This window comes from Hyla sarda, unplaced genomic scaffold (assembly GCF_029499605.1).
Source record: "Hyla sarda isolate aHylSar1 unplaced genomic scaffold, aHylSar1.hap1 scaffold_1603, whole genome shotgun sequence".
Taxonomy (NCBI): domain Eukaryota; kingdom Metazoa; phylum Chordata; class Amphibia; order Anura; family Hylidae; genus Hyla; species Hyla sarda.
Genome location: NW_026608239.1, coordinates 1,604 through 16,567, shown reverse-complemented (window position 1 = coordinate 16,567; position 14,964 = coordinate 1,604). Strand labels below are relative to the sequence as shown.

The window sequence follows — 14,964 nt, the reverse complement described above, 5'->3', positions numbered from 1 at the left end:
CACTGCTTGCTGTCAGGGAGGCTGCCAGACAATTTTCCATGCACACTCTGGGCTGGGGGGCAGTCAACCACCAGTACACACAGCAGAACCTAAACCCATACCATTATTGCTAAGCAGCAAGACAGGGGCCCATTGCACTCCCACGGGGCCTTTTTAAATGCAATCCATAACCCGGATTTGCCAGGAACCCTTCTTACTCCTCCTACTTGCATGTGACACTGGGCTTAGGATCTGCATAGGAAACACACACACAAGCACACACCTACCTTTGTTGCCTGCAGATGCCTCCTTGGCTGTCCCCAAACGGTATCAAACCAACACCCACGGGAAGCTGTAAGCATAGAGGACATGCCTGCACCCCATTGGACTTACCTGTGTGGGTTAAATCCGGGTTATTTGACAACCTATGGCGGTGATGGTTCTGCTCAGGCAGAGCAGTGCTGATGCTCCTCATAAAGCTGTCGCTGCTGTGAAGGTTCTAGGTGACATCACAAATCCCTATGGTTACATACACAACAAAGCTGGGTTGTTGTTGTTTACACTCTGCAAGGCCTGTGGAAGTGAGTGACATCATAGCACTGTAGTTCTGAGGGTTCAAGATGGATGCAACAATCTCCTGTTGCTTCTATGAAGGCCGTAATAGACGACATCACCAAACAGCTCCATAGTCACATACACAGCAAAGGAGAGATGTTGTTTACACCTAGTGATGTCAGTGGTATTGAGTGACATCACAGCACAGTGCTAAGGCTCCTGGGCCTGGACACAGCAGCGGCTGCAATATCTCAACGGAGAATACGTTTATATCTATGTGTGTGTGTGCGCATATATATATATATATATATATATATATATATATATATATATATATCTCCGCCGAAATCACTTTTAAACCCATTTCCACCTTTTTTTCCCTTCTCTTCCTCTTACTTTTTTTTCACGTTTTTTTACGTTTTTCTCCTTTTCGCCTCTTTTCTGGGCGTATTATTCTTCTTTTTCTTCTTTTTTTTCGTCTAATGCATACCCCATCAGTGCAGCAATGCTTATTCAATACCGCCAGCAGATGGAGACACTGGGGGATAATTTTCTAAGGATTTATACTGATTTTTCCTGTCTGAATTTGTCGCACAGAAAGTTGCAGGCCAAATATGTGTGACATTTCTGCGACTTTAGCTTCTAGAGCATTTTTACAACATTATACATAGGTGCTGAATACATAAAAAGCGACTGTTCAGCGACAGACAAGTCGCATCGGCTGAAAGTAGGCCAGAATGTCAGTCCATGTTGGAGCAGGTTTAGATACAGTCTAAAGCATAGATCTCAAAGTCTGTGCACAGAATTTAGCAAGGGCCTCGCACCTTCTGATGCATCAGGTAGGTGCACAATAGCATAGCCTAACCCTCTGTACTTTGGTCTATATTGATGCGGGACATAGACAGCCAGCTGATGACCAATCCATTAGTGCAATGGATGGCTGGAAGCATTTGTCTTTGCCTTTGCAATACCACAGAAGCAATGCATGGTCAATGTACAGCAATGACACACCTGTGTGAACAGCCAGGAGACCCCCCCCCCCCATGTTATGTTACATAGTTACATAGTTAGTACGGTCGAAAAAAGACATATGTCCATCAAGTTCAACCAGGGAATTAAGGGGTAGGGGTGTGGCGCGATATTGGGGAAGGGATGAGATTTTATATTTCTTCATAAGCATTAATCTTATTTTGTCAATTAGGAACATTCAGCACCCACCCGCTATCAAGGCAGCTGCCTATCATGTCATGCCCTACCTGCACAGGTGTGCTGGCTACTCAAATGATCCAATTAAGGAGGCCATTTAGTCAGCAGCAGCAGAAGTCCTGTGCCTGGACGCTCCAACAGGGGCCAGACACAAGCAGAAGCAGAAGCAGCAGAAGCAGCAGCAGCACCACCTTTTGTTTTTTGGCTGCAGCAGCAGCAAGGCCCACAGGGCTGGCTAGCTGGCTAGCCAGCAAGCAGGTAGCAATGAAAGTAGGAATCTTTCTTTTTAACCCTGTAAGGGGGTGGTGCACTGTACCCGAAGATACTGCCATATCGGGTCAATGCATAGGGCGACGGAAGCAAGCTTCGAAATCGGCCCCCGTTCTCAAAAATCCATTTAATATATGGTCCCCAGATAGGGGACGTATCAGATATTAAACTGATAAGAACAGATACTACACTTGATCTTAGCCAAAAGGCCGAGAAGCGATAACCGTGAAAGGGGCGGGCCCAACAAGGTCCCCTTCATGGGCACTATCACTGCTTGCTGTCAGGGAGGCTGCCAGACAATTTTCCATGCACACTCTGGGCTGGGGGGCAGTCAACCACCAGTACACACAGCAGAACCTAAACCCATACCATTATTGCTAAGCAGCAAGACAGGGGCCCATTGCACTCCCACGGGGCCTTTTTAAATGCAATCCATAACCCGGATTTGCCAGGAACCCTTCTTACTCCTCCTACTTGCATGTGACACTGGGCTTAGGATCTGCATAGGCATAGGAAACACACACACAAGCACACACCTACCTTTGTTGCCTGCAGATGCCTCCTTGGCTGTCCCCAAACGGTATCAAACCAACACCCACGGGAAGCTGTAAGCATAGAGGACATGCCTGCACCCCATTGGACTTACCTGTGTGGGTTAAATCCGGGTTATTTGACAACCTATGGCGGTGATGGTTCTGCTCAGGCAGAGCAGTGCTGATGCTCCTCATAAAGCTGTCGCTGCTGTGAAGGTTCTAGGTGACATCACAAATCCCTATGGTTACATACACAACAAAGCTGGGTTGTTGTTGTTTACACTCTGCAAGGCCTGTGGAAGTGAGTGACATCATAGCACTGTAGTTCTGAGGGTTCAAGATGGATGCAACAATCTCCTGTTGCTTCTATGAAGGCCGTAATAGACGACATCACCAAACAGCTCCATAGTCACATACACAGCAAAGGAGAGATGTTGTTTACACCTAGTGATGTCAGTGGTATTGAGTGACATCACAGCACAGTGCTAAGGCTCCTGGGCCTGGACACAGCAGCGGCTGCAATATCTCAACGGAGAATACGTTTATATCTATGTGTGTGTGTGCGCATATATATATATATATATATATATATATATATATATATATATTTCTCCGCCGAAATCACTTTTAAACCCATTTCCACCTTTTTTTCCCTTCTCTTCCTCTTACTTTTTTTTCACGTTTTTTTACGTTTTTCTCCTTTTCGCCTCTTTTCTGGGCGTATTATTCTTCTTTTTCTTCTTTTTTTTCGTCTAATGCATACCCCATCAGTGCAGCAATGCTTATTCAATACCGCCAGCAGATGGAGACACTGGGGGATAATTTTCTAAGGATTTATACTGATTTTTCCTGTCTGAATTTGTCGCACAGAAAGTTGCAGGCCAAATATGTGTGACATTTCTGCGACTTTAGCTTCTAGAGCATTTTTACAACATTATACATAGGTGCTGAATACATAAAAAGCGACTGTTCAGCGACAGACAAGTCGCATCGGCTGAAAGTAGGCCAGAATGTCAGTCCATGTTGGAGCAGGTTTAGATACAGTCTAAAGCATAGATCTCAAAGTCTGTGCACAGAATTTAGCAAGGGCCTCGCACCTTCTGATGCATCAGGTAGGTGCACAATAGCATAGCCTAACCCTCTGTACTTTGGTCTATATTGATGCGGGACATAGACAGCCAGCTGATGACCAATCCATTAGTGCAATGGATGGCTGGAAGCATTTGTCTTTGCCTTTGCAATACCACAGAAGCAATGCATGGTCAATGTACAGCAATGACACACCTGTGTGAACAGCCAGGAGACCCCCCCCCCCATGTTATGTTACATAGTTACATAGTTAGTACGGTCGAAAAAAGACATATGTCCATCAAGTTCAACCAGGGAATTAAGGGGTAGGGGTGTGGCGCGATATTGGGGAAGGGATGAGATTTTATATTTCTTCATAAGCATTAATCTTATTTTGTCAATTAGGAACATTCAGCACCCACCCGCTATCAAGGCAGCTGCCTATCATGTCATGCCCTACCTGCACAGGTGTGCTGGCTACTCAAATGATCCAATTAAGGAGGCCATTTAGTCAGCAGCAGCAGAAGTCCTGTGCCTGGACGCTCCAACAGGGGCCAGACACAAGCAGAAGCAGAAGCAGCAGAAGCAGCAGCAGCACCACCTTTTGTTTTTTGGCTGCAGCAGCAGCAAGGCCCACAGGGCTGGCTAGCTGGCTAGCCAGCAAGCAGGTAGCAATGAAAGTAGGAATCTTTCTTTTTAACCCTGTAAGGGGGTGGTGCACTGTACCCGAAGATACTGCCATATCGGGTCAATGCATAGGGCGACGGAAGCAAGCTTCGAAATCGGCCCCCGTTCTCAAAAATCCATTTAATATATGGTCCCCAGATAGGGGACGTATCAGATATTAAACTGATAAGAACAGATACTACACTTGATCTTAGCCAAAAGGCCGAGAAGCGATAACCGTGAAAGGGGCGGGCCCAACAAGGTCCCCTTCATGGGCACTATCACTGCTTGCTGTCAGGGAGGCTGCCAGACAATTTTCCATGCACACTCTGGGCTGGGGGGCAGTCAACCACCAGTACACACAGCAGAACCTAAACCCATACCATTATTGCTAAGCAGCAAGACAGGGGCCCATTGCACTCCCACGGGGCCTTTTTAAATGCAATCCATAACCCGGATTTGCCAGGAACCCTTCTTACTCCTCCTACTTGCATGTGACACTGGGCTTAGGATCTGCATAGGAAACACACACACAAGCACACACCTACCTTTGTTGCCTGCAGATGCCTCCTTGGCTGTCCCCAAACGGTATCAAACCAACACCCACGGGAAGCTGTAAGCATAGAGGACATGCCTGCACCCCATTGGACTTACCTGTGTGGGTTAAATCCGGGTTATTTGACAACCTATGGCGGTGATGGTTCTGCTCAGGCAGAGCAGTGCTGATGCTCCTCATAAAGCTGTCGCTGCTGTGAAGGTTCTAGGTGACATCACAAATCCCTATGGTTACATACACAACAAAGCTGGGTTGTTGTTGTTTACACTCTGCAAGGCCTGTGGAAGTGAGTGACATCATAGCACTGTAGTTCTGAGGGTTCAAGATGGATGCAACAATCTCCTGTTGCTTCTATGAAGGCCGTAATAGACGACATCACCAAACAGCTCCATAGTCACATACACAGCAAAGGAGAGATGTTGTTTACACCTAGTGATGTCAGTGGTATTGAGTGACATCACAGCACAGTGCTAAGGCTCCTGGGCCTGGACACAGCAGCGGCTGCAATATCTCAACGGAGAATACGTTTATATCTATGTGTGTGTGTGCGCATATATATATATATATATATATATATATATATATATATATATATATATATATATATATATTTCTCCGCCGAAATCACTTTTAAACCCATTTCCACCTTTTTTTCCCTTCTCTTCCTCTTACTTTTTTTTCACGTTTTTTTACGTTTTTCTCCTTTTCGCCTCTTTTCTGGGCGTATTATTCTTCTTTTTCTTCTTTTTTTTCGTCTAATGCATACCCCATCAGTGCAGCAATGCTTATTCAATACCGCCAGCAGATGGAGACACTGGGGGATAATTTTCTAAGGATTTATACTGATTTTTCCTGTCTGAATTTGTCGCACAGAAAGTTGCAGGCCAAATATGTGTGACATTTCTGCGACTTTAGCTTCTAGAGCATTTTTACAACATTATACATAGGTGCTGAATACATAAAAAGCGACTGTTCAGCGACAGACAAGTCGCATCGGCTGAAAGTAGGCCAGAATGTCAGTCCATGTTGGAGCAGGTTTAGATACAGTCTAAAGCATAGATCTCAAAGTCTGTGCACAGAATTTAGCAAGGGCCTCGCACCTTCTGATGCATCAGGTAGGTGCACAATAGCATAGCCTAACCCTCTGTACTTTGGTCTATATTGATGCGGGACATAGACAGCCAGCTGATGACCAATCCATTAGTGCAATGGATGGCTGGAAGCATTTGTCTTTGCCTTTGCAATACCACAGAAGCAATGCATGGTCAATGTACAGCAATGACACACCTGTGTGAACAGCCAGGAGACCCCCCCCCCCCCCATGTTATGTTACATAGTTACATAGTTAGTACGGTCGAAAAAAGACATATGTCCATCAAGTTCAACCAGGGAATTAAGGGGTAGGGGTGTGGCGCGATATTGGGGAAGGGATGAGATTTTATATTTCTTCATAAGCATTAATCTTATTTTGTCAATTAGGAACATTCAGCACCCACCCGCTATCAAGGCAGCTGCCTATCATGTCATGCCCTACCTGCACAGGTGTGCTGGCTACTCAAATGATCCAATTAAGGAGGCCATTTAGTCAGCAGCAGCAGAAGTCCTGTGCCTGGACGCTCCAACAGGGGCCAGACACAAGCAGAAGCAGAAGCAGCAGAAGCAGCAGCAGCACCACCTTTTGTTTTTTGGCTGCAGCAGCAGCAAGGCCCACAGGGCTGGCTAGCTGGCTAGCCAGCAAGCAGGTAGCAATGAAAGTAGGAATCTTTCTTTTTAACCCTGTAAGGGGGTGGTGCACTGTACCCGAAGATACTGCCATATCGGGTCAATGCATAGGGCGACGGAAGCAAGCTTCGAAATCGGCCCCCGTTCTCAAAAATCCATTTAATATATGGTCCCCAGATAGGGGACGTATCAGATATTAAACTGATAAGAACAGATACTACACTTGATCTTAGCCAAAAGGCCGAGAAGCGATAACCGTGAAAGGGGCGGGCCCAACAAGGTCCCCTTCATGGGCACTATCACTGCTTGCTGTCAGGGAGGCTGCCAGACAATTTTCCATGCACACTCTGGGCTGGGGGGCAGTCAACCACCAGTACACACAGCAGAACCTAAACCCATACCATTATTGCTAAGCAGCAAGACAGGGGCCCATTGCACTCCCACGGGGCCTTTTTAAATGCAATCCATAACCCGGATTTGCCAGGAACCCTTCTTACTCCTCCTACTTGCATGTGACACTGGGCTTAGGATCTGCATAGGAAACACACACACAAGCACACACCTACCTTTGTTGCCTGCAGATGCCTCCTTGGCTGTCCCCAAACGGTATCAAACCAACACCCACGGGAAGCTGTAAGCATAGAGGACATGCCTGCACCCCATTGGACTTACCTGTGTGGGTTAAATCCGGGTTATTTGACAACCTATGGCGGTGATGGTTCTGCTCAGGCAGAGCAGTGCTGATGCTCCTCATAAAGCTGTCGCTGCTGTGAAGGTTCTAGGTGACATCACAAATCCCTATGGTTACATACACAACAAAGCTGGGTTGTTGTTGTTTACACTCTGCAAGGCCTGTGGAAGTGAGTGACATCATAGCACTGTAGTTCTGAGGGTTCAAGATGGATGCAACAATCTCCTGTTGCTTCTATGAAGGCCGTAATAGACGACATCACCAAACAGCTCCATAGTCACATACACAGCAAAGGAGAGATGTTGTTTACACCTAGTGATGTCAGTGGTATTGAGTGACATCACAGCACAGTGCTAAGGCTCCTGGGCCTGGACACAGCAGCGGCTGCAATATCTCAACGGAGAATACGTTTATATCTATGTGTGTGTGTGCGCATATATATATATATATATATATATATATATATATATATATATATATATTTCTCCGCCGAAATCACTTTTAAACCCATTTCCACCTTTTTTTCCCTTCTCTTCCTCTTACTTTTTTTTCACGTTTTTTTACGTTTTTCTCCTTTTCGCCTCTTTTCTGGGCGTATTATTCTTCTTTTTCTTCTTTTTTTTCGTCTAATGCATACCCCATCAGTGCAGCAATGCTTATTCAATACCGCCAGCAGATGGAGACACTGGGGGATAATTTTCTAAGGATTTATACTGATTTTTCCTGTCTGAATTTGTCGCACAGAAAGTTGCAGGCCAAATATGTGTGACATTTCTGCGACTTTAGCTTCTAGAGCATTTTTACAACATTATACATAGGTGCTGAATACATAAAAAGCGACTGTTCAGCGACAGACAAGTCGCATCGGCTGAAAGTAGGCCAGAATGTCAGTCCATGTTGGAGCAGGTTTAGATACAGTCTAAAGCATAGATCTCAAAGTCTGTGCACAGAATTTAGCAAGGGCCTCGCACCTTCTGATGCATCAGGTAGGTGCACAATAGCATAGCCTAACCCTCTGTACTTTGGTCTATATTGATGCGGGACATAGACAGCCAGCTGATGACCAATCCATTAGTGCAATGGATGGCTGGAAGCATTTGTCTTTGCCTTTGCAATACCACAGAAGCAATGCATGGTCAATGTACAGCAATGACACACCTGTGTGAACAGCCAGGAGACCCCCCCCCCCCATGTTATGTTACATAGTTACATAGTTAGTACGGTCGAAAAAAGACATATGTCCATCAAGTTCAACCAGGGAATTAAGGGGTAGGGGTGTGGCGCGATATTGGGGAAGGGATGAGATTTTATATTTCTTCATAAGCATTAATCTTATTTTGTCAATTAGGAACATTCAGCACCCACCCGCTATCAAGGCAGCTGCCTATCATGTCATGCCCTACCTGCACAGGTGTGCTGGCTACTCAAATGATCCAATTAAGGAGGCCATTTAGTCAGCAGCAGCAGAAGTCCTGTGCCTGGACGCTCCAACAGGGGCCAGACACAAGCAGAAGCAGAAGCAGCAGAAGCAGCAGCAGCACCACCTTTTGTTTTTTGGCTGCAGCAGCAGCAAGGCCCACAGGGCTGGCTAGCTGGCTAGCCAGCAAGCAGGTAGCAATGAAAGTAGGAATCTTTCTTTTTAACCCTGTAAGGGGGTGGTGCACTGTACCCGAAGATACTGCCATATCGGGTCAATGCATAGGGCGACGGAAGCAAGCTTCGAAATCGGCCCCCGTTCTCAAAAATCCATTTAATATATGGTCCCCAGATAGGGGACGTATCAGATATTAAACTGATAAGAACAGATTTTTTTTTTTTTTTTTTTTTTTTTTATCTAAAGCCGAGGAACGTGCTTTCGATTCACCCAAAGTGCAAGAAAAAGTGCAAACGTGTTACACTAAAAAAACGTGCACAAAGGATGCGGTCTATCGCAAGCCCTTCTCCGATAGGAGAGAGGCCCCCCAACAAACCTTACCCTTCGCCTCCGGACCAAAAGGTACCTGCGAGGTTCCAGGTTCGATGTCCCTTTTCGCCGAAGCTACTAGGGGACCACAAATGCTCCCGGCATCCCCCTTGGCGTTAGCCAAGGTATCTGCCCGCAGAGCCGATTACGGTAGGTACCCTGCCAAAGCAGGAGTACCCGGGGTGTTTGCAGGGAGGTGCGGAACCTAATGGCCACACACACCTCCCCTAGACCGCCAGGAGGGACACCCAGAAGGGCTACCGCATCCTGACAAATCCTGTGAACACACAACACGCAAAAAGTGACACAGTGAGACAAAAAATAAATAAATAAGTGAATGTGTGCAGATATACTGCCCGGACATCCGGCCGGATCTATAAAAATTTCTCTGATCCTAGCCAGAAGGCCGGGAACCAAGAGGTGAGTGCCACAAGGTGAAGAGATTATGGTGCCCGTGCTTCAACTCAGTGAGCCTATTCTCCCAGTGAGTTTCGGCACCTCGGGGTCACCACTCCCCGAGGCACAAAAGTACCTCGGCTCTAGACCCTCTCAGCCTCATGGCGAGACCCGGAGGGAACAGGTCACATCGGGGCAGCCGTCGAGCTGATTCCTCAGAACCAGCCCCGGAAAGCCCTGGTACACCTGCATCCTCCATGCAGCACCCATCCCCACACCGGCGTTACGGTACACCGGCATGAAAAACTGATAAGAACAGATACTACACTTGATCTTAGCCAAAAGGCCGAGAAGCGATAACCGTGAAAGGGGCGGGCCCAACAAGGTCCCCTTCATGGGCACTATCACTGCTTGCTGTCAGGGAGGCTGCCAGACAATTTTCCATGCACACTCTGGGCTGGGGGGCAGTCAACCACCAGTACACACAGCAGAACCTAAACCCATACCATTATTGCTAAGCAGCAAGACAGGGGCCCATTGCACTCCCACGGGGCCTTTTTAAATGCAATCCATAACCCGGATTTGCCAGGAACCCTTCTTACTCCTCCTACTTGCATGTGACACTGGGCTTAGGATCTGCATAGGAAACACACACACAAGCACACACCTACCTTTGTTGCCTGCAGATGCCTCCTTGGCTGTCCCCAAACGGTATCAAACCAACACCCACGGGAAGCTGTAAGCATAGAGGACATGCCTGCACCCCATTGGACTTACCTGTGTGGGTTAAATCCGGGTTATTTGACAACCTATGGCGGTGATGGTTCTGCTCAGGCAGAGCAGTGCTGATGCTCCTCATAAAGCTGTCGCTGCTGTGAAGGTTCTAGGTGACATCACAAATCCCTATGGTTACATACACAACAAAGCTGGGTTGTTGTTGTTTACACTCTGCAAGGCCTGTGGAAGTGAGTGACATCATAGCACTGTAGTTCTGAGGGTTCAAGATGGATGCAACAATCTCCTGTTGCTTCTATGAAGGCCGTAATAGACGACATCACCAAACAGCTCCATAGTCACATACACAGCAAAGGAGAGATGTTGTTTACACCTAGTGATGTCAGTGGTATTGAGTGACATCACAGCACAGTGCTAAGGCTCCTGGGCCTGGACACAGCAGCGGCTGCAATATCTCAACGGAGAATACGTTTATATCTATGTGTGTGTGTGCGCATATATATATATATATATATATATATATATATATATATATATATATATATTTCTCCGCCGAAATCACTTTTAAACCCATTTCCACCTTTTTTTCCCTTCTCTTCCTCTTACTTTTTTTTCACGTTTTTTTACGTTTTTCTCCTTTTCGCCTCTTTTCTGGGCGTATTATTCTTCTTTTTCTTCTTTTTTTTCGTCTAATGCATACCCCATCAGTGCAGCAATGCTTATTCAATACCGCCAGCAGATGGAGACACTGGGGGATAATTTTCTAAGGATTTATACTGATTTTTCCTGTCTGAATTTGTCGCACAGAAAGTTGCAGGCCAAATATGTGTGACATTTCTGCGACTTTAGCTTCTAGAGCATTTTTACAACATTATACATAGGTGCTGAATACATAAAAAGCGACTGTTCAGCGACAGACAAGTCGCATTGGCTGAAAGTAGGCCAGAATGTCAGTCCATGTTGGAGCAGGTTTAGATACAGTCTAAAGCATAGATCTCAAAGTCTGTGCACAGAATTTAGCAAGGGCCTCGCACCTTCTGATGCATCAGGTAGGTGCACAATAGCATAGCCTAACCCTCTGTACTTTGGTCTATATTGATGCGGACATAGACAGCCAGCTGATGACCAATCCATTAGTGCAATGGATGGCTGGAAGCATTTGTCTTTGCCTTTGCAATACCACAGAAGCAATGCATGGTCAATGTACAGCAATGACACACCTGTGTGAACAGCCAGGAGACCCCCCCCCCCATGTTATGTTACATAGTTACATAGTTAGTACGGTCGAAAAAAGACATATGTCCATCAAGTTCAACCAGGGAATTAAGGGTAGGGGTGTGGCGCGATATTGGGGAAGGGATGAGATTTTATATTTCTTCATAAGCATTAATCTTATTTTGTCAATTAGGAACATTCAGCACCCACCCGCTATCAAGGCAGCTGCCTATCATGTCATGCCTACCTGCACAGGTGTGCTGGCTACTCAAATGATCCAATTAAGGAGGCCATTTAGTCAGCAGCAGCAGAAGTCCTGTGCCTGGACGCTCCAACAGGGGCCAGACACAAGCAGAAGCAGAAGCAGCAGAAGCAGCAGCAGCACCACCTTTTGTTTTTTGGCTGCAGCAGCAGCAAGGCCCACAGGGCTGGCTAGCTGGCTAGCCAGCAAGCAGGTAGCAATGAAAGTAGGAATCTTTCTTTTTAACCCTGTAAGGGGGTGGTGCACTGTACCCGAAGATACTGCCATATCGGGTCAATGCATAGGGCGACGGAAGCAAGCTTCGAAATCGGCCCCCGTTCTCAAAAATCCATTTAATATATGGTCCCCAGATAGGGGACGTATCAGATATTAAACTGATAAGAACAGATACTACACTTGATCTTAGCCAAAAGGCCGAGAAGCGATAACCGTGAAAGGGGCGGGCCCAACAAGGTCCCCTTCATGGGCACTATCACTGCTTGCTGTCAGGGAGGCTGCCAGACAATTTTCCATGCACACTCTGGGCTGGGGGGCAGTCAACCACCAGTACACACAGCAGAACCTAAACCCATACCATTATTGCTAAGCAGCAAGACAGGGGCCCATTGCACTCCCACGGGGCCTTTTTAAATGCAATCCATAACCCGGATTTGCCAGGAACCCTTCTTACTCCTCCTACTTGCATGTGACACTGGGCTTAGGATCTGCATAGGAAACACACACACAAGCACACACCTACCTTTGTTGCCTGCAGATGCCTCCTTGGCTGTCCCCAAACGGTATCAAACCAACACCCACGGGAAGCTGTAAGCATAGAGGACATGCCTGCACCCCATTGGACTTACCTGTGTGGGTTAAATCCGGGTTATTTGACAACCTATGGCGGTGATGGTTCTGCTCAGGCAGAGCAGTGCTGATGCTCCTCATAAAGCTGTCGCTGCTGTGAAGGTTCTAGGTGACATCACAAATCCCTATGGTTACATACACAACAAAGCTGGGTTGTTGTTGTTTACACTCTGCAAGGCCCTGTGGAAGTGAGTGACATCATAGCACTGTAGTTCTGAGGGTTCAAGATGGATGCAACAATCTCCTGTTGCTTCTATGAAGGCCGTAATAGACGACATCACCAAACAGCTCCATAGTCACATACACAGCAAAGGAGAGATGTTGTTTACACCTAGTGATGTCAGTGGTATTGAGTGACATCACAGCACAGTGCTAAGGCTCCTGGGCCTGGACACAGCAGCGGCTGCAATATCTCAACGGAGAATACGTTTATATCTATGTGTGTGTGTGCGCATATATATATATATATATATATATATATATATATATATATATATATTTCTCCGCCGAAATCACTTTTAAACCCATTTCCACCTTTTTTTCCCTTCTCTTCCTCTTACTTTTTTTTCACGTTTTTTTACGTTTTTCTCCTTTTCGCCTCTTTTCTGGGCGTATTATTCTTCTTTTTCTTCTTTTTTTTCGTCTAATGCATACCCCATCAGTGCAGCAATGCTTATTCAATACCGCCAGCAGATGGAGACACTGGGGGATAATTTTCTAAGGATTTATACTGATTTTTCCTGTCTGAATTTGTCGCACAGAAAGTTGCAGGCCAAATATGTGTGACATTTCTGCGACTTTAGCTTCTAGAGCATTTTTACAACATTATACATAGGTGCTGAATACATAAAAAGCGACTGTTCAGCGACAGACAAGTCGCATCGGCTGAAAGTAGGCCAGAATGTCAGTCCATGTTGGAGCAGGTTTAGATACAGTCTAAAGCATAGATCTCAAAGTCTGTGCACAGAATTTAGCAAGGGCCTCGCACCTTCTGATGCATCAGGTAGGTGCACAATAGCATAGCCTAACCCTCTGTACTTTGGTCTATATTGATGCGGGACATAGACAGCCAGCTGATGACCAATCCATTAGTGCAATGGATGGCTGAAGCATTTGTCTTTGCCTTTGCAATACCACAGAAGCAATGCATGGTCAATGTACAGCAATGACACACCTGTGTGAACAGCCAGGAGACCCCCCCCCCATGTTATGTTACATAGTTACATAGTTAGTACGGTCGAAAAAAGACATATGTCCATCAAGTTCAACCAGGGAATTAAGGGGTAGGGGTGTGGCGCGATATTGGGGAAGGGATGAGATTTTATATTTCTTCATAAGCATTAATCTTATTTTGTCAATTAGGAACATTCAGCACCCACCCGCTATCAAGGCAGCTGCCTATCATGTCATGCCCTACCTGCACAGGTGTGCTGGCTACTCAAATGATCCAATTAAGGAGGCCATTTAGTCAGCAGCAGCAGAAGTCCTGTGCCTGGACGCTCCAACAGGGGCCAGACACAAGCAGAAGCAGAAGCAGCAGAAGCAGCAGCAGCACCACCTTTTGTTTTTTGGCTGCAGCAGCAGCAAGGCCCACAGGGCTGGCTAGCTGGCTAGCCAGCAAGCAGGTAGCAATGAAAGTAGGAATCTTTCTTTTTAACCCTGTAAGGGGGTGGTGCACTGTACCCGAAGATACTGCCATATCGGGTCAATGCATAGGGCGACGGAAGCAAGCTTCGAAATCGGCCCCCGTTCTCAAAAATCCATTTAATATATGGTCCCCAGATAGGGGACGTATCAGATATTAAACTGATAAGAACAGATACTACACTTGATCTTAGCCAAAAGGCCGAGAAGCGATAACCGTGAAAGGGGCGGGCCCAACAAGGTCCCCTTCATGGGCACTATCACTGCTTGCTGTCAGGGAGGCTGCCAGACAATTTTCCATGCACACTCTGGGCTGGGGGGCAGTCAACCACCAGTACACACAGCAGAACCTAAACCCATACCATTATTGCTAAGCAGCAAGACAGGGGCCCATTGCACTCCCACGGGGCCTTTTTAAATGCAATCCATAACCCGGATTTGCCAGGAACCCTTCTTACTCCTCCTACTTGCATGTGACACTGGGCTTAGGATCTGCATAGGAAACACACACACAAGCACACACCTACCTTTGTTGCCTGCAGATGCCTCCTTGGCTGTCCCCAAACGGTATCAAACCAACACCCACGGGAAGCTGTAAGCATAGAGGACATGCCTGCACCCCATTGGACTTACCTGTGTGGGTTAAATCCGGGTTAT

At 46.5% G+C, this 14,964-nt stretch overlaps 6 non-coding genes and 1 pseudogene across 6 annotated transcripts; all 7 read right to left on the bottom strand.

The window, feature by feature from the left end:
• Positions 1–2,040: 2,040 nt before the first annotated feature.
• Positions 2,041–2,231, bottom strand: LOC130310920 (U2 spliceosomal RNA). The gene has a single exon (XR_008859383.1). It is a non-coding gene; the product is annotated as a U2 spliceosomal RNA (small nuclear RNA).
• A 2,090-nt stretch (positions 2,232–4,321) lies between these two features.
• Positions 4,322–4,512, bottom strand: LOC130310919 (U2 spliceosomal RNA). Its single transcript, XR_008859382.1, has one exon. It is a non-coding gene; the product is annotated as a U2 spliceosomal RNA (small nuclear RNA).
• Positions 4,513–6,617: 2,105 nt separating this feature from the next.
• Positions 6,618–6,808, bottom strand: LOC130310909 (U2 spliceosomal RNA). The gene has a single exon (XR_008859378.1). It is a non-coding gene; the product is annotated as a U2 spliceosomal RNA (small nuclear RNA).
• Positions 6,809–8,899: 2,091 nt separating this feature from the next.
• LOC130310914 (U2 spliceosomal RNA) lies at positions 8,900–9,091 on the bottom strand. Its single transcript, XR_008859380.1, has one exon. It is a non-coding gene; the product is annotated as a U2 spliceosomal RNA (small nuclear RNA).
• A 771-nt stretch (positions 9,092–9,862) lies between these two features.
• Positions 9,863–9,963, bottom strand: LOC130310916 (U2 spliceosomal RNA; annotated as a pseudogene).
• A 2,089-nt stretch (positions 9,964–12,052) lies between these two features.
• Positions 12,053–12,243, bottom strand: LOC130310898 (U2 spliceosomal RNA). The gene has a single exon (XR_008859367.1). It is a non-coding gene; the product is annotated as a U2 spliceosomal RNA (small nuclear RNA).
• Positions 12,244–14,330: 2,087 nt separating this feature from the next.
• LOC130310887 (U2 spliceosomal RNA) lies at positions 14,331–14,521 on the bottom strand. Its single transcript, XR_008859356.1, has one exon. It is a non-coding gene; the product is annotated as a U2 spliceosomal RNA (small nuclear RNA).
• Positions 14,522–14,964: the final 443 nt, after the last annotated feature.